Consider the following 19300-nt stretch of genomic DNA (forward strand, 5'->3'; position numbering starts at 1 on the left):
CACTGCAGCACTCGGCAGTAACAAAGATAAGGAGGGGTAGCCACTGTTTCTCCTGGGAACGCTACACAGATAAACGGAGGAAAAGAGACCCACTTTCTGCTCCTATTATGAGATAAAAAAAAAAGAGGAAGGGCTTTGCAAAGTTTTCACTTTCTAATGCATTTCCCTTTTAGAGACAGATGGTGGAGGAATATCATTATTTGTATGTTTTTTTTTTTTTTATTTCACAGACACTGAAATTTACTGAATTTCCTCAGAGAACAGGTGCATGGGTTATTTATGTATCCGCCACAGACGCAGCATGCTGATTTTATTAGCCTGCTGCTGTTTCCCTGACACTGAAATATGTTTCGTGCAAAAATGTTTTTCACACAAAAATTGAAAAACTCCGATGTGCAGCGGGAAGAATCACAGGGCAACAAATGAGCAAACAGAAAGCAAACTCCTGTCTCGTCCTCAGCATCCCTAATGAGAACCCGTTTAGCTTCAACAAGGATGGAAAAGTGTGTGTGTGTGTGTGTGCCTGCACCTGTGCGTGTGCGCATGACTTTGTGAGTGCATCAATGTGTGTGTGCCATGACTGAGGCAGTGAAAGGCTCTTAAGTCCCCCAATCTTTCCAAATTGGCCTCTGGGATGACGCCACCACACAACTACATCCATTCCCGCTGTGCTGCATGAATTCCTGGTGGGTGTGTGTGTCTCCGTATGTGTGTGTGTGTGTGTGTGTGTGTGTGTGTGTGTGTGTGTGTGTGTGGACAATGGCAACACTTCCTTTTTGGCCTAATAGGCAGGGAGCCCCAGCTATTGTGGCCTGATTAGGGCTCCCATTCAAGCTCTCTGGGATTTCTAATTGCGAGGCCTTGTGCGGCGAACTCCCCCTCACTTCCCACCCTGCTACACTCCCCTCACGACTACTGTAAGACTTAATGAGACACAATTAGTGCCCCCTAGGAGTCCTACAGCGAGCCAATCACAAAGAGAGACAAAGACCCCCAGTGAATGGCCACTCAGCGGAAAAAGAGACAGAAAGAGGGAGCAGGAGGGAGGGGAGAATCACAAGCTCTCCTTGTCCAGAGAAAGCACAGAGAGGAGCGGGTTTTTTTGGAGAAATATAAATGTTTTTATTTAATGCCGGCTCATAATTAGGCCCCTGAGAGGGAAAGGGAGAGCCAAAGGAGTGGAGAGGGTGGGGAGTTCAATAGGGAAAAAGGCCTGTAGGTACAAAAGACCAAGAATGACATGTTAGACGTTCGAAGGAGGAGGAGAGGGAAGGAGGTGGAGGAAGAGGGAGGGAAAAGGAGAAAAGAAGAGGGGACAAATAGATACGGAGGTGAAAAAACACAGAGGCAGAAAAAAAAAAAGAACAAAACCAAGTGGAAAAACTTGACAGGACTTTCCTCTTTTCTTCTCTTTATTTAGCTTTCTGAGCCTATTTGGCGTGGGAAATAGCCTGACATTGAATGATGCGTGCCAGGCGGAGTGAAAAGCCAAGGCAGTCACTGTGTTTCGCAGGTTTTGCACTTCACATTTGGCTGAAGAGGTGAAATATTCCTCCATTTGAGGAGCTTATTCTGCCAAAACTGTGTGGGAAGTAATATAACAGGGACTACAAAAGTTTGGATTTAGAGAGAGCCACAATAAAGGACAAGAAAGGCACGGCTCGCAGACGGCTCTTGACTGTATGGGAACATTACTGTATTATTCCTCTAGAACAGTACAGATATTATTTCAAGCAGTCATGTCTGGGGATTTTGAAGCGTTCTCATGGAAAGGGGAGTTTATTGTGAAAGCTGAGAGCCCATGTTGTTCGCAGACAAGGAATATCTGAGAGAACAGATATCAGTGACCAAATAAAGACGACATGTCAATCACTTCTCTTGAGAAAAGCTGCATTCTTGGATGAATTCAGCGCGTGGTACAATACTCACCCAGCAGGAGCGATGGCAGGTGTGACCAGACAGACAAAAAAAAGAATAAATAATGAAAATAAAAGGTTTTTAAAGATGTCTGAATTAATTTTCTCAAGATGCACTTGTGGACAAAAAGCACTGCATAACTGTTTGGAAAAACCCAACTGCACAATCTTTGTCATTTAGAAAGAATTTAATCTCTGAAAATCTCAGTCACACTGCTTTGTCTTGGTTAAACAACCAGACAACAATGTGAGTGCATGTTTGGCCTGCACACACACAGACACACACACGCACACACACACACACACACACACACACACACACACACACACAGACACACAGACACAGACACACATTAACAGAGATAAATATAAATAACTCACCTCTTAAGCACAAAATCAGGTTAATAAACCAGGAAATGCTGTGAAAGAGACATTTTGTACGTACTGAAGAATACAATACAGTCAAACATGATTTTTCTTTATCTTTGTGGTACAACCGGGGCTCTAATTATTCCAGTAAGAATCTGACCCACAGTCTCTCCGTGTATTTCTAGAGTTCATTCTTGCCAGCTGCATGGATGAATAAATGACCATTCAGCCAAACAGCATGTGAGCAAATCAGCATTAAATGAGAGTCCAAAGTGAACATCCTGCCATTCAACGGCGGTGCGTGGTTGGATGTTGTTAAACGGGCAGTTCAATGTCAAATAACAATAAATATCAATCAAACTGATGTAAAATGTATCGGTAATGGCACTGTTTGAGGGCCCTCCTGGACACGTGGGTTGTTAAAGCTACGGCAAAATAACTAAAAATCCATCAGATCCCCCTTTTTTCACATCTCTCCCGCTCACTCTTGCACACCAGGTGCCAAATATCCAGCCGGAACGCCGCCCTTTCTGTAAATGTGCCGTCATGTCTGAATGAAGCCGTACAGATTATTAATGTAAAAGTAGTCGCCTACGTCCAAACGACAAAATGCAATCACCTGCATGGAGGAAGGATGTTACGTATTCCGTGTCTGACAGGGGCTTTAGATTCCTTCTTGTCCGTAATGTTCAGGTGTCGTCAAACTGTGGTAAATGCGACTCAGCCACAGTGTGAGGAGCATCCCGCATGGAGAGATGATGCCTCTAAAATCTATTAGAGACAGGATGCTGCAGCTGATTGGGCTGCATTGGAACTGCATCACCAACAAGACCTTTTGTCAGACTACTAGTGTGGACAGACAAATACGTGCATAACCACTCTTTAGTTTTGATTTGTTTTCTATTAAAGATTTGTTATTCTGTTGGTCTGAATGAAAAAGGAAACTTTACATGTGTCATGTTGTGCAAAGGCATCAAAACCAAAGTAGCAGCATTCTAACCAGTCGACCTTGTTAATAGTTTGGTAGTATTTCATGTCACAGTCCAAACAAGCAAGAGACGCTGCAGAGAAGTTCAGCTCAGTACTGCAGCCACCATCAGAAAGTTAAAGGGAAGTTCATTAAATACATACAGTGTTCCCTGGATTTCTCTTTCCTCACATCTCATCCTAATGTCCTAAGATGGAAAGATGGAGGACATGAGGAAAAGAATTAAGTACAGGAAACAAACAACATTTAAGACAAATGAGACACACATTTCTCGTTTGTTGAATTAAAACTCCAATCTGCAGCATCACTCTCACTCACACACACACACACACACACACACACACACACACACACACACAAACACACACACACACTGCTTTGGCCCCATGTTCCTTTCAGAGTGTGCAGCCTCTCAGCTACTGACTGAACCCCCTTTGTTCGGCAGTGACCCTCTTAAGCGCAGGTTGAAGCCTGCAGCCATTCCACTTTGGATTTGGACCCTATCGCGTGTCACACGGCTAAGTCGACCAGGACCGGGCCTCTTCACTCAGACACACGGCAACAAGTATCCATTCACGTTACAATGAATGCTGGAGCAGGGTTTAAGCTTAGAACGACTAGATCACCAAAGTTACAGTATGAGCAACCATTGACGGCTGCATCATCGCAGTCAAAGATGCAAAAAAAAAAATCATGTTTGCATGTTTTTCATGTATTTTCAGTCCTGTTTCCTAGAAATTCTGTTTATATACAACTACTTTGCAACAACAGACACGTTTTGAGGGAAACATAATGCCAACTGAATTAGATTTTCAGTTAGCATAATGAGGAAATGTTGTTGCCATACCTGGCAAGTCAGAAAATTTTAATACTGACCATACCAGTAAAATGTTCACTGGCAACATATTTCTTTTTTTTTTTTCCAGGAAAATAATGTTTCTCTGTTTTAATGTGTTTTCTTGCTGATACTTAACTATAGACCAGATTGTGGATGTGAACTTTGGACATCAGTGTCACAGTACTGCACTTATCCCCCACCAGCCACACTGACCACTTTCCTGTGTGTCCACAGTGTTTCATAATCCAGCTAGCTATCATGTTTGCCAATAAAACACAATAACAAAAACTATTTAGTAATATATTAATGTAATATATAAAGTAATTAGTCCTGTTGTGACCCTGGACACCACATTTTACATCCACACCACGAACGCTACGTATGCTTAGCTTAGTGCTAAATAACTATTTATTCACTGTTTCCCAGTAACTGTGCTGAAATTATCCCCGTGAGATATCCAATAACGTGAACTCTTGTAAATTCTAACAATCGTAGCCATTCCCACTGTTAACATGACACAAACATGGCCATACATCAGGAAAAAGGGCCGTGGTGGTTGACATAGCTGCTCTGTAATCTGATTACAGCTAAATTTTAAATTGCTTGCCAGAGCGTTTTTTCTTTTTTTTTTCTCATTAATTTTACCTCACTCACTGATGTTGCTTAGACTGGCTGACATTATATCCTGCACATTTGAAATCAGTGTCCTGACATCTGTTTGTGAAGTGTTTCAATTTCAATATATGCCACATATTACATTTTTAGGTTTATGTTGTCTACATGTTTTATTCATCTAATTCAATTCATTCAAGTCTGATTCATGTCATGAAGTCCACGAGGAAGGTTGCTATACTGGGACGTAACCAGTGAATGAAAATCATTGAATTTAATCGATGTTGTACTTTGAAAAGAATCAAATAAAAATTCTTCTGTCAGAAATATGAAGATCTCTCCTCAGGTGTCAAGATGACGCCATATAATGCAACACGATCCCTGATTCAAGTTCATTTGCACTGGAAACAAGTGAACTTATCTCACCTCATTGGCAGATTTTTTAAAGAGTGAGTATCAAAGACCTGTTGAGATAGTTTATTTTTGGAGCTTCCTTTAACGTCTGCCTTCATACAACTGTCAGCCTGTTGCTGCTGGAACAACACCGTCTGACATGTACAAAGTGGAATGTGTCTTTGTCAGTTTCAAGTGGCTCTCTGTTGGTTTCATCAGCTTAATCAGGTCCAACTGTGACTTAGATTGACAGGTCATATGTCAAACGTGGATGTTTCACAAAGCAGCGCATATTTCCAGGAGTTCCTTTTCAACCTCTCCTTATTTATCCAGGAAAAGTTTGCTAATCCCTTATGCGTCTTTCATTGCCCCAATTCTCATTCAGCTCCACACATTCTTATCCGGGAGCAGCTCAGTGCCACAACAAAGATGTCAAGAGCAAGTCTGAAAGCAGCTAATCATATGTACCTACATTATGGTTAATACATAATTTTATCTGTAGTGAAATGTATGATTTGACTATATTTCTACACCTCTTATTGTAGGCTTTGTATGACCGCTGTTTTAAAACGTGGCCAGAGTTTTTGTGTTACTTGACTTCTGTTTCATTTTGTTTATGTGCCTTAATTTATTCTTTTTGTAAAGAGGCACTTCACTCATTTTACACAACAAGATCCAATTATTTGTGTTCCCCCTTGCTCCAATTCACATATACGTATACTGTAGCATCCAGCCAAGTTTGAGTGTAAACTGTGAACCACCTTTTGAAAGAAACATATAATTGAAACATAAAAAAAATATTGTAGGAAAGACAATGACAGCAATTGAAAAATGGGGAAAGTGGAGTGAAAATAGTGAGAATGCTAGAAGTTGCTGCTACTCCGCTCACTGATTCAAACCAGTGAGCCACCAATGCCAACCTGAAAGCCTCGGGCTTGAATTCATACCTCTAGCTGGACAGTAATTGGACAGTAAATTGTTTGAAAACAGAGACGTTAAACACAACCTTTACTTTTCCCATTTAAAAAGTTTCCACAAACTAATAACTGCTGGAATATTAATGTTAAACAGACCATACAGAATGTTTTTTTCTCTGTATTCAAATAACACAGATTATTGCTTTAAATTGCTGCAAAATAAAGTAATTCTATTTGCACATTGTCACGATATTTGTTTCCCATATCATACTTTTATACTCTCAGAAGCCCCGAACACTTTCATCATCGCCGTCTTTGATTGTTGTCTACAAGTGTCAGTCCAATGTAATGTAGTAAACATTATAAGAAAACATTAAAAAAGTCTGAATGATTATTGACTACAAGCCCGTAATCATTATCCAGAAGAGCATTACTGTCAAGTAGGTTTGGCAGGGAGGCGATCAGGTGGTCATATGATGCAGATGAATTATTATATTGATTTATTTAAATTATAGATGTAATGACGTTTTATGCTTTTACTTACTGTGAACAGATTGGTCTCGTTCAGGTGAACCACGAAGGCCGTGCAAAAACCTGCGACACACTAACAAAAATCAGACCACATCAAATTGAATATAAGAATTATCTTTCATGATTTCCTCTTTTTCGGCTTCATGTGGATACAATTTGTTTTCATCTGACAGCAGCAAAAAAAGGCCTAGAGCCACTCTGAGGATCAATCTTTGCTTTGACTGAGAATGATGTCCTTTAAGCAGACAGATGCAGTAGGCCTACACATGACAAAATGTTACTGTCACATGTCACTCTGTCACTTTGGCTCCAGAAGTCTCACTTGATCCTCTAAAAAACAAAAAAAAATTTTTAAACAAATCAAATCTTTTAAAAGGACAGTTGAGTGTTTTCCAGACTACAGATTGGATTCTCTATAGGATAGGAGTCTTGATTATTGAATTTCTGGAAATGTTCTTGCTCCTCATTTAAAGCCACATTTAAAGTGGCTCAAAACAGTTTATGACAGATTGCTCTTCTACAGAAATGATTCAGTATTTTAAATCTTTAAATCCCAGTCATCAGATCAGCCATTGGTTTTGTTGAGATTGTAAAACATTTACCAGTCTACCCTTCCGCGTTCCAAACAATTCATTATATGATACTGTCACCTCTTTGCTCTCACAGTTCAATCAAAGAGATAAGACAGATAATGTTTGAATCCTGTGGAACTTTTTATTAACCAGTGTCCCCAGTCCTTTTATGAGGTGTTTCTTTATCTTTATATCCTCAATACAAAATCTTTCAGGGTTGAGCTCACATAAGCTGTTGTGCAAAGCAGTTCATGTGTACAATAAGTGTCAAGGAAGAAGTTAATTTTGAAAATAGTGAAAGAGAAAATAAAGTTTTTATGATAATAACAATATTTATTGAGATAATAAACCTTGGCTGACAAGACCTAGTCACACTTTCTGTGATTGACTGTCAGTACAAAAAACAAATATACCCTCATAAATGTGGGTTTATTGTAGTTCACACCTCCAGACACGTGGTACTGTCTCATTGCAGGTTCTGTTAGACATTTTATCAACAGATTACGATTCACATTGCACCCATTTGTTAATGTTAAATCAGCAAATGTTATAGTAACACCACCTTGGCCTGGCAGTGTACAAACTCTTTTAAACTGACTCAGAGAAAAGAATAATGAAACAGATTTTCTCTGATGGTGATATTTTAACTTGTGCTCTGCTGTAGAAATGTTACAATAGGTGACTCCATACTGTAAACATGCTGGAGTTTCTCAAGTATTTATTTTAATAGACAACTTCAGTACATTCAGCAGGTTACTGAAATGGCTGTTTGCAATGCACAAGATTCAAACTGCTTCCAGCCAATAGGCTCCCTTGATGAAATCTTACAATACAAAGGTCATAAGTATATAGCACTAACACTGGTTCAAAGGTCGTCCCATTCCCCTCTTTGCCATACAGTTTGAACGATACAGTGGACGTTGTTTCAGAAATCTGTGTTTGCTTCTCACTGGCCAGATTTAGCTGCTACACACATGCTACTGCGTAATGCACGATAAACAGTGAAAATGATGTGCCACCTTACAGATTTATTTGGATATAATTTGTGTTTTAGGTCTTAAATGCAATAAAACTGCTAAAAACATTTGATGTCTTAAGAGGTGATGGAGGAACCTTTATGAGTAACTCTTGTGGCTTTATGCACGTGTGGTCTCCCAGTCGCAAAGGCAACATCGCATCATATTGACATCCTGCCATAAAAACTCCTTTATGGTCACAGTAAATGGGCTGCACCTACATACCACTTTTCTACCTTAATGGACAAAGTGCTTTACAAGTTTGCCTCTGATATTCACACACACTCACTCATGCACATACTCCGTGAGCTGTCATGCAAGGCACTGGCCTGCCCATCAGCAGCAGCTTGGGGTTCGGCGTCTTGCTCAAGGGCACGACGGCACGTGGACACGTGGAACCGTGCATCAACCCACTATCCCTGTGATCAATCTGCTCTACCTACTGAGCCACAGCCACTGAATGTATGGGTGTACGTGTCTGAATTAGATGCTAATGCTGTAATTTCTTAAAGTATTGTACAGGACAATACAATGATTGTAATTAATGTGACTAATTTGTGATCGCAAATCAAAGAGTTTACCTCTGATAACTTGCATAGTTCTGTAGAATTGCCCTCATTTACTCTAATTCCCCCTCTCTTTTACACCTCACTTTTATGTTCTCTATCATCCGCATCCCCTCCTCTGTATCTCCTCCACTCCCTCAGTAGTTCACCTTTCTCCCTCCTGCATCTTTCCCTGTCTCACCCACTCTTTCTCTATGCTCCCCCTCCTCCCTCTTGCCTCTTTCTCTCCCCCTCCTTCATTTGGCTGAAGCTAAATGTCTTGTGTGAGATAACATCGCAGTAGGAAATTCCGCCTGTGTTGCCAGACTGCTCAGTTTTCTCCCCAGGGCTGGCAACAATGTGCGTCCTTCATAAGTGCCTCTGCAGCGCTCAGGATCTCCACTCATCCCCTGTGAGCCCGGTCAAAAGACCCGCCGGCGAAACCCAACGCTGCACTCTTACCTCCACACCAGAGCCACAGCAGCTAGCCAGTGGGATTACAGGAAAGACACTAAAAAGTCCGGCCTACCATCTCACATTTACTTACAAGACCTCAAGTATGTGTAGATACCATTAGTGTAAATAGCCATTCAGTCCAAAATCTCTTCAAACAGGGCTAGTTCAGGATGACCCCAACACTCTACTATCACCAGCCAAGTAATATCCCAGCACATAATCCCCTGTAAAACTACAACCTATAGGGGGAGGGGATATTTTTACCACCGGACACAGCTTGTTTCCAGTCTTTGTGCTAAGCTAATCAGCTGCCATGATGGGGATTCTTCCCATCTAACTCTCAGCAAGAAAAAAATAAGAGCTTTTCCTTTTTTGTCAAACTACTCCTTTAACCCTTTATAGGGCACTCATTGAAATACTTAGAAATTCAACCCTAGACCATTACTGGTGGTCATTACAAGACTTTTCTACTTTTGTGAGTTTTTAAAAGAAAACATTTAATTTTATGGTGAAAATCAGGGTCAATGAAGAACCATTTAAGGTTTCTTGCGGGTCTGTCATGTAGCCTGATTGTCGCTGATTGGCTTGGAGGAATCTTGTAGTTCTACTGCCTCATGGTGAGGCAAGGGGCGGCAGTTTGAACTCCCACTTAAGTTACCAAATATGGTTCCTTGCCCAATAAAGGGTTAACATCATAGACTCTCAATAGAATCTCATTTATCAGCGTAGAAGCACAATGTCCGAGAGAATTCACCAATTCTAGAGGTTTATTTTATGACCATCAGCTTAAAGCTTTAAGTTTCTAAAAACTGATACATTTTCTGACATTTGTTTGGTTTACAGGATGGTTCCAGAATTACTGATACTGAGCCTGAGTTTGCTTATATGGAGAAAAAAGCCTGTAAGAAGTGCAAATCACAGCAGCGCATGTAACTGAATTTTAAGCTCTGTGACTGGATATTTTGTACTAAAATCCACTTTGCAAATCATAGTTGACTCTCATTTTTTATGTAAGCTGAAGCATGTTATTAATCAAAGAGCCAGATATTTTCTGATGCAGTTGCTCATGATTCGACAGAGAGAGAGTTGTGCCCAAATAAGCCTTGGAAGTGCTCCAACTGCCAGTCCGTTAACATTGACACCTCTCACTTAGGAACCGTATATGGACCGATAATATCACTGAAGAGCTCAATACTTAGAACAAGTAAGCTCATTGTTTTTTAGTTAATCTTTGACCATGTTTGTGAGTGTTTTTATGGGTTTTTAAAAAAGTTATGGCTCAGTAAGCAGTTAACCTGATGAAATTGTGAGTTTTATTTGAAGCATGCCACGACTATGTGCTTCAGGTCAGTTACTTCAGGAGGCATTTTCAAGAAATAGACATCTATAGTCACACTCATCTTCACTCAGGGGGTTACCATTTGTTTGGTCAGTGGTTCTGAACACCTTTACACTCTTGGAGAACGAGTTTGTGGTTAAGACGTATTACGCTTGATGATGCATCATAAAAACAGACCTCTCTTGTCAAGCTTCTGCATTGTGATTCATTGAGCAGGTGAAGAAATAGTCAGAGACAAAAAGTTGAAAAATGTTTTTTAAACACTTGCCTGCAGAAGTAAACCCCCCTGGGGACAAATCTATGTGTTTGTTTTGAAAGGCACTCCTGAGAATTTAAGCCCACAGCAATTTCTGGCAAATGCACAAAAGTTGGAGATGCTCAAAGACATGGTGCTCTCCTGTAAGCCTTCAATTGTGTTTTCATAGACAGAGGCTAAAGCTGGTGCTCAGTGAGCCAAACAGATTTATCTCTTACAGCTATGTAATATGGCATATCATAAGATCATACAGCGCAGCAGTCAGTTTACCTTCCAAATGGCTTCTACAGTGTCTGTTGTCTGTCCATGAAGGGCCAAGAAAGCTCTGAGCCTACATCATTTTAACAGGCCGTGTCAAATAGTATTTATCTATTTCCTGCAATGTAAACATTGATTTAAATCCCTGTAGTCTTTTTATAGCCCTCACTGAGGAGCTCCACAACACAATCCGTTACCACAGTAACTAAACAGTTACCTTCAGCTTCCAGAGATTAGTGGGTTGTTGTCTGGGCAGGACAAGATGTTTGTGCGCTGTATGGTACAAAAATATTTATGTATTTAGGGTTGTGTCTCTAAATTTGGAACGTCTGCGCCATAAGCGCTCAAGGCTCTTTGGCAGAGAGGAAAGGAGTGTCTCTGTGTCAACGTCTGTGACCTTTGGAGCTGAGTTGAGGGGCCAAACTCTGTTCTTTACGCTGCCAAAAAAAAAAAAAAAAGAAAGAGTCCTTTGAAAAAACAGCAGATAGTTTGAAGAAAAGCACATTAAGCTTTCCTAACCACTTGCAACAGAGCCATTGGCAGTGCGCTGCAGGTGGTTGGCAACAACATTGCACAGTTTCAATGTCCGACATTTTCTTTAATCAAGAACATTTTTCCAGTACAAATCATATCAGTCAATGGATTTCAATCAATCAAGTTATGTTATCTTGATTGAAAAAGGTAGAGTTAGACTGCAATCAGGGGAAATTACTGCCCTCATTTGCAGACTAAATGCCATTAGTCAACCATACAGACTGACATTTGTATGGGCGTCTGAACATTCACAGCCATCCCCTCTTGGGTTGGTTAGTCTTTGACAGCCCTATCTCACAAATGAGGCCTCTTGCAGCTGCAATGCTTGTCAGCGACGCACTAAACGCATCTGTTGTCGACTTATTTGAGGTGAGATAAGGTTAATTATGCCCTGGCGTGGGCTTTATCATCGCTGAGTGACATACCTGCAGTTGCTACAGAGGCTGCACTTCCAGGCCTTTAGGAATGCCACTCAGTAGATGTAGTTTAGAGTCGACTAGTTATTAAGAGATGAATTGTCATAAAAACATGCTTTGCCTTCACTTGTGATATAATCATTTACTATGACTGTATAATCATTTACTATGACATTTACTACAGATTGTAGTACATGTAGTACATGATACAGGTTCAATGATTATTTCAGTATTTACTTAGTTGTGATTGTTGAGGACAGACCTGCACTATGCAACAAAATTAGTAACTTTGCTACATGTTTACTGTGACTTCTTACATTATTCTTACCTGCCTGTCACTCATTTAACCCCTCCATCCCTTCTCCCTCCTCACACTCACCTTTTCCTCTTTGCACCATCTGATCTCCTTGTCCTTCCTCACTCCCACATCGACCCACATTCACCCCAATGATTCACTCCTGTCTGTTCAGGGGAGACGGGAGCACTCTCAGTTTACCGAGAGCCTGTTGCGTGTGTGTGTGCACGTATGGACTAAAGGATTTGGGTTCACAACGGGCGTGGGTGGTTTGAAAGGTTGGGCGGAGGCGGCTGCCAGGTTTCGTCTGGGTCAAGGTCAACTCATCACCCTGGTGTGGAATGTATCGATCCTCCAGGTACAAATACATGTATGTACGCTGCCTTCAGAAAAGCAGCCAACACCCTCCACACTGTCCAAATTTTAAAAGTGAAATGGGAGGAATTCTCAAAATCAGGGCGCAAATTCTTGAATAATGGCATAGTTGCTTGAGTTTGATATTTAATTTTCAGTAAATGAAATATCAAACTCAAACACAAATAAATGTACATTGTCTCTCCAGTATGTTTTAAGGCTGTGGATATTTTCACTTTTTCTACATTTTCTATATACACACTTCCATATATTCAATGAGAATATATACAAATTATCATGCATATAAGCCTTTAAGACTGCCATTAGTCACACATTTGCATGCATAGGTATATCTGCACACGCGCACATACACACACACACATACAGTCCAAGTAATTGTAGGAAAAGCTGTTACTGAAGGGGCTAACATGGGTAAATATTAGCAGGGAACACTTGGTGTGTGTGTGTGTGTGTATGCATGTGTGTGAGAGAGGCAGAGAGAGAGAGAGAGAGAGAGAGAGAGAGAGAAAAAGCATGGCTAACTATTTACCCTCGGAGCAGATGTGTGTATTTGTGTGTGGGATGTCTTTTGCAGTGTGTGTGTGGCTGAGTGTTTATTAACCTGTCTGTACAAATGTGTATGTTAGTCAGATTTTTACCAAATGAGTAAAACGAGGCCACTTAAACCCTCCAGGAAATAAGCAAAGCCTTCAGACTCACACGCTGCGTACATGTTATTTTAAGCCCAAATTACACATCATCTGATATCCGTCCTAAATGGCTTTTCCAGCTTCACTGCTCCAAGTATCCTGAGGTAGAAGGACAGCAGTAAAAAGGGGCCAACAGGTTTACCAGCGGTATAAAGAAAGGGAAAAAAAAGACAAGGCCAGTTCCACTAAGATGAGGGAAACCTGCCAAATCCCCAATTCCCTGAGAAGGAGAGGACAAGGCCCAGGTACTACAAAGATGCTAGGTTACTTATCTCTTTTTTTAAACATTTGCATTCATGGCATCAGTACTTCAGGGAAGTTGATCTTCCCAAATGTTCAAGACTCCATTCAATGAAGTAGTGGATGGTGGATGTTTTTTGGAGCATTTTGCAACTAAAGAGCCAGATATTTCCCTCAGGAGTTGGTAGAGACCAAAAACAAAGCTAAAGCACAGTGAATGTTTGGACTCGCATTTAGCCTCAAGCACGACTAAATAAGCAACTGTTTGCTAACAAGTTCATATATCAACTTAGAAATTGAAAGCGGGCACACTTAAAGTTGAAACTGTTACTTTGCACACATTACAGAAACACAAAATCGTGTTAAAAGAGTATTTTAGGCTCCTTCTGTTTGTTTAGATCACACACCTGAAAAAAGACCATGGAAGTCTGATTCTAAAGGTGCTATGATTTAGATTAAAATTCGGTAATATGTAAAAATGCTGTTAATTCAAAAAGAGTTCAAGCGTTCAATCAAGAGCAGAGTTAATTTGTTTAAAATGACCTGTGACACACGTGGCACAACAGTCAGATGTAGAAAGGTGCAGTGTGTCGCCTCTGTTTGCCACAGCTCACTCCTAAAGGCCAGACACTAATGGAACACTAATGGCTTTCAACATGGCTACATTTCCCACCTCGTCACTGTTTCTGCCCTCTGAGCAGCCTCGATGACAAGCTCCCTCTGAGGGGAAAGCCACTCATAAAACACAGCCAACAACTCGGAGTCAACTGAGCTCTGAGGCTGTCGACACAGCTCTTAATGAGTCCTCAGGTTTGTGCGGGACCAGAGCCGGCCGACTGAGTGTGTTTGCCATGGGGAAGACGTCATCGCTGCCGAAGAAAGAGCGTAATTATAAACATACCGCTGCTTGTTTCCAGTGGCAGCACTTTAAAAACAGGCCTCCTGTCACTCCATGGTCTTAATGACGTCAGGAGAACAAGTGGCAGTTTAGAGGGGCTCACGGTAACACCCTCAGGGCAGGGCTGGTACCCCCCAAATTTAATCTACAGTATGGAGGGTGAAGGAGACAAATGGAGACAAATGGTTAGACTTTGGCAGCTATTGCAACACTATTGCAACTTATTCACCTTTAGTGTCCGTTTTTCTTAAGGCCATGTTCCCCAACCGCTGATGTGTGTGAGTGAGACTGACCATATATCTCACGTCTATACTTCATTCATGGTTTTCATTAAGTGGCTTGTAACGTAGCAGGTAACAACTCGCCTCATGGCGGGCTAGCAGCTGGAAATCCCTGTGTTAACAGAAACATGATGTGACAGCCAGTTTCATGATCCCAGTTATCTCGGATCACTTATGTCAGTGCTATGGAGGTTGACTGCTAGCCAAGTTCTACAAACTTTTTTGTTGTCGCCCCTGACAAACTGAAATAATGAACTTCAAATACAACGTGCGATACGCTGCCAATGGTTGTGTGACTTAGGACAGCGTCTTGGTGCTCCTCTTGCATCTGCAGCTTGTCCGTCCACTGTCTGTCTGCCTCTTTGTTGTGTCTCGTCGTGTTTGTTAAGTTGTCTGTGTTCACTCGTGTTTAGTCTCGTCTCTCACTTCCTGTTTTATTTTGAAATCTAAACTCTCCTCTCGTTTCAGGCTGGTGACTTCCTGCCCTTGTGTGTTTCCCGCCTTTGTGATTGTCCACCCCGCCCTGATTGTTTCCACCTGTTCCCCATTACCTCGTGTATAAAGTGTTCACCTGTCTGAGAGTTTCCTGCTTTGAGAGTGTCCTGCTTTTGGGTTCTACCTGGTCCAGTGCCTAGCTCTGATACTCTTTAACACAAATACAGACGGTGGCATTTCTTTTGTGCTAAGTTATGCCCTTACGCTTAGTACAATGAATGCTGCCTCCACCAGAAAAGTATGAGCTTGAACTGGAGTCAATGGATGAAAATTTTTTGGGGGGGGGTTAAATTTACCTCTTTCGTACACTGGGGTGGACATGCCCCCCAGTGCACGCGGCCATTACACACATGATGTAAACCATTTTATTTTGAGGGGAAACCGACTATGGCACTATGGCAAGCTCCGTAGGTCAAAGTTAAACCTGGAAATGAATAAATTGTGATGGATGTTTGACAGTTTGGGTAAAACCTCTCTGACTGCTTAGGTGTTCTTACCCTCTTGCCCTCTTTGACTTCTTTTTAGTTTATTCTAGTTATGTTGCTGATCTCAGCCATAAACTCAGTGAGTACATTCTTAATATTAGTCATAGAAATGAAGGCCTAAACTACCACAGTATGACCCAAATTGGAATTTCCATTTAAGTGGGATAGTTTTATTTGTGTTCCACTGGGATTATGGTCTATTAAATGGGTTATAATTTTGAAATGATCTGCCCATTCAGTGATACTGAAAACAGATGTGCACAATTAGCTCCCAACAGTGAACACTGGGCACTGTCAAGATATGGAAGGAAGGGAAAATACGCTTCTGCAGCTGATGGCACTCTATTAAAGTTGGTGCACCTGTGTGCGCTTGTGTGTGTCCATAGCTAAATCCAAGTTTTAGTAATGCCTAAGTATCCTGAATTAGTGTTTTGTTTCATTTTATATTCTTTGAATGCTGTAGATCTGTGGTCGCATTTGAATAAAAATTTCAGAAAAAATGATAGAAATATTTATGGATTTTGTATCCCTTTAATTAACTGGTAGCTTTTCACATTTATCTTGGGATCCTCCAACTGTGTCAGTTTTGATAATATTACCTTTCTCCTCTTCTTAACTACTGCCTTTTTGGCCGAACTTCAGCCAATAACATGTTTGTTTTTTCTCTTCTAAAATGAAAGAGAGAATATAGCTCTTACTTTGAAATAAAAGCGAGCTACCGCTTTTATTTCTGAGGGATAACCCAATTATATATTGAAGATCTCTTAGCTCTTTCCTAGCAACTTAGAAAATATGTGTTTGTGTGCGTGTGTTCGTGTGTGTGTGCACGCACACAGGCAAGGTTGGTTAACAGACCTGGCTGTCGTGATCCGGCCCAGCAGTTAGACTGATTGGATGGGAGGGTTTTGTGTCAGTGTTTGGTCTGGTTAATGAGCGGAAGGAAGGTGAGCCAATACAATACACACCCTCTGTCAACAGAGGGACACTGTCAGGGGTGTGTGTGTGCGTGTGTGTGTGTGTGTGCTGTCAAGGGTGACTGCTTTAAGCCTCACATCCTACCTCAGGCTGATTAGTAGTCTGTCTTTAAGTAAACACACAGCTAACTGTGGAGAAATCTAACCTGTGGAAGGAAGGAAGGAAGGAAGGGAGGGAGGAATCCTCCATCCATCACTGACCAGGAGCGGCAAATTCCAATTTACCCTGGTTATGGCCAGACAATTAAAGACCTCCACTTCATATTGAGACACTCAAAAGTTAAAAAAAAAAAAACATATCAAACTGGCAGAGTAAAACTGCATTTCTCCTTCAGTGGCTCCTGGTCAAAAACTGTTCAAAGTTTCATGGAAATATCAGCAGTTTGAAAAACACGTCAGTCAGGTTTCTGACCAGAAAAAGTGAGATCTGAATATGTAGTGTTGTAGTTAAAAGCTGTGTTAAGTGAGAGATCATCAGACTAAAATGTGTTCCCATCTGGACCATCTCAATTGAATCATTGCATATTTTCCCCAAAATTAGAGCACAGATTTTTCTGAAACTCTTCATATAGTTATTTATACACTGATTATTTATCCGGCCAGTGAGAACTCCGAGACAGAAATGTTCCCTCCAAGATCAAGGGTGGCGTCTAAAAGACGGCGTCCAAACTTAAGGAAAGTAAACATCTTCAGAAGTCAGAGGGGCCTCCACGTCTTATCTTCAAGTCATACATCAGATCTAATTACACTCAGGCCTCTTCTCCGGTACACATGAAGTTTTAAATCAACTAAATTACCCTGGGGACTGAGGCGACACTTTATTTGAATATTTATTTAATTGCCGGCTTCAGAAAGATATTCAGCAGGAGTTGTGGGTTTCAATGAATCTGGGTCAGGTTGGTTATTGGCGACTGCAGAATGAGGCAGTGGGAAAATCAAGACTCAAGATCTGTAAAGAGAAGGTGATTGTACCTGAAGCAATGTCATTTGTTCTGTTATATAATCTGTACAGAAATATATTTGGCAGGTTTGAAATATAGCTGCTAAAAATCTCTTGAAGCCTTCATTTCTTTCTCTGGCTTGTACCTGTTTTTGAAGTGGTACAAAATTGGGGAAACAAGCTGAATGAATCTCCAACGGTCTCTACTTCCTTCCATAAACCTCCGGAAGGTCAACTGTCATTGTGGAAGGACAGGAGAATCACATTTAATAACAGGAGCATACACTGGATGAGTCAGTGAAGGTACAGTATCGGGCCAGTGGAGCCACTACTGGGAAATAGGACAGTGGGATATCCTAATTAGTTGGCATGTATCAAAAATGATGCGCATCAAGACACCACCAAAGTGGGTTTACAAGCATCGCTGGTCTGAGTAGTACTTAAAATCTCTCCCCTTGGCTCACCAGTGTCTACTGACTGTCAGTGTTTGGTTTAAAATGAAGGAAACCAATGCATTTGCTGCCTGTGCGTCTAAAACTTTGTAACTTTTGCTTCGTAAAATGCTGTTCAGATAAACCTTTACTTACCAACTGCTCTGATTGGCTGGCAGCATTACAGGCTGGATATAATTTTGGGTTGTTCATCCCCAAAATGGCACAAGCCAACGTTAATCAGTATGACTCGAATTTAGCACATTATGTTACAGAAAGGATGGCAGAGTTTGAGAGTAACACAAGACCAAACTTCCCATGAGGAGCTTACAAAGACAAACATTTCAGAGTTTCACAGCACGCCTCAGTAACTCTGTGTGACCCCCCCCCCCCCCCCCCCTCCCCTCCCCTGCCTTTTTCTTTGGCGTCATGAACTTTGAGAGCCCTGGGAGAATCGGAGGGGAAAGAGAGAGGCAAGGATAGATAGAGGAGTGGTAGGGTGGGAAGCCCAGAGAATGCAGAAATTGACTTCTAAACAGATGCAGTAATTCCATTTCCACCCCTTTAAATTTGGTATGTAGGGGGCCAGCGCGTAACCCTAAACCCACTATCACCGTTGCACACAGAAGGCGGGAGGCGTAGTCGACAGTTGGTGGCTGGGGCCGCCGAGTCTATCAGCCTTGTTAATCAATACGGGTTCCACTCTGATAGACAGCGATTGGTGTAACCGATGCTCAGTCTGCTATTCTGTTCTCTCTGGTGGGAGGAGGCACCTGTTTCCTTCGACTTTCACCTGCGGTTCACAGCTTGGCTGGAGATGGCTGGCGCGGCATGAGGCATCTGGATCAGTCCCAATAAGTCCTCGCGTGAACATGGGAATGTCTAAGGAGTCTCATTCCACCAGGAGAAAAATGTTCCACCTGTTCTGACAAACTGACGGCTGGTATGAAAGTAAAACTACATACTGATCGCTGTGAGCTAGCTGGAGTCCTAAAGCTGCCCGAGGAAAAATTTTATGAAAAATTACTACAAATCACAAATGGTTATCTCAACTCCACCGAGAACATGCTGGGAAATCTGCAGAATTATACTCTACACTTATGTTGAGAGTGAAAAAAGGTTCAATCGTGGACTTAATCATCAGTTTCTGCACTGGAGCCAGTGAGAACTGCCAGAACACTTTGATGGAGAATTATACACAGTGGCTTCAGCTTGAGGTCTTGGGTGATGGTTTTGTGAGG

Source organism: Pempheris klunzingeri, chromosome 15 (assembly GCF_042242105.1).
Source record: "Pempheris klunzingeri isolate RE-2024b chromosome 15, fPemKlu1.hap1, whole genome shotgun sequence".
Taxonomy (NCBI): Eukaryota; Metazoa; Chordata; class Actinopteri; order Acropomatiformes; family Pempheridae; genus Pempheris; species Pempheris klunzingeri.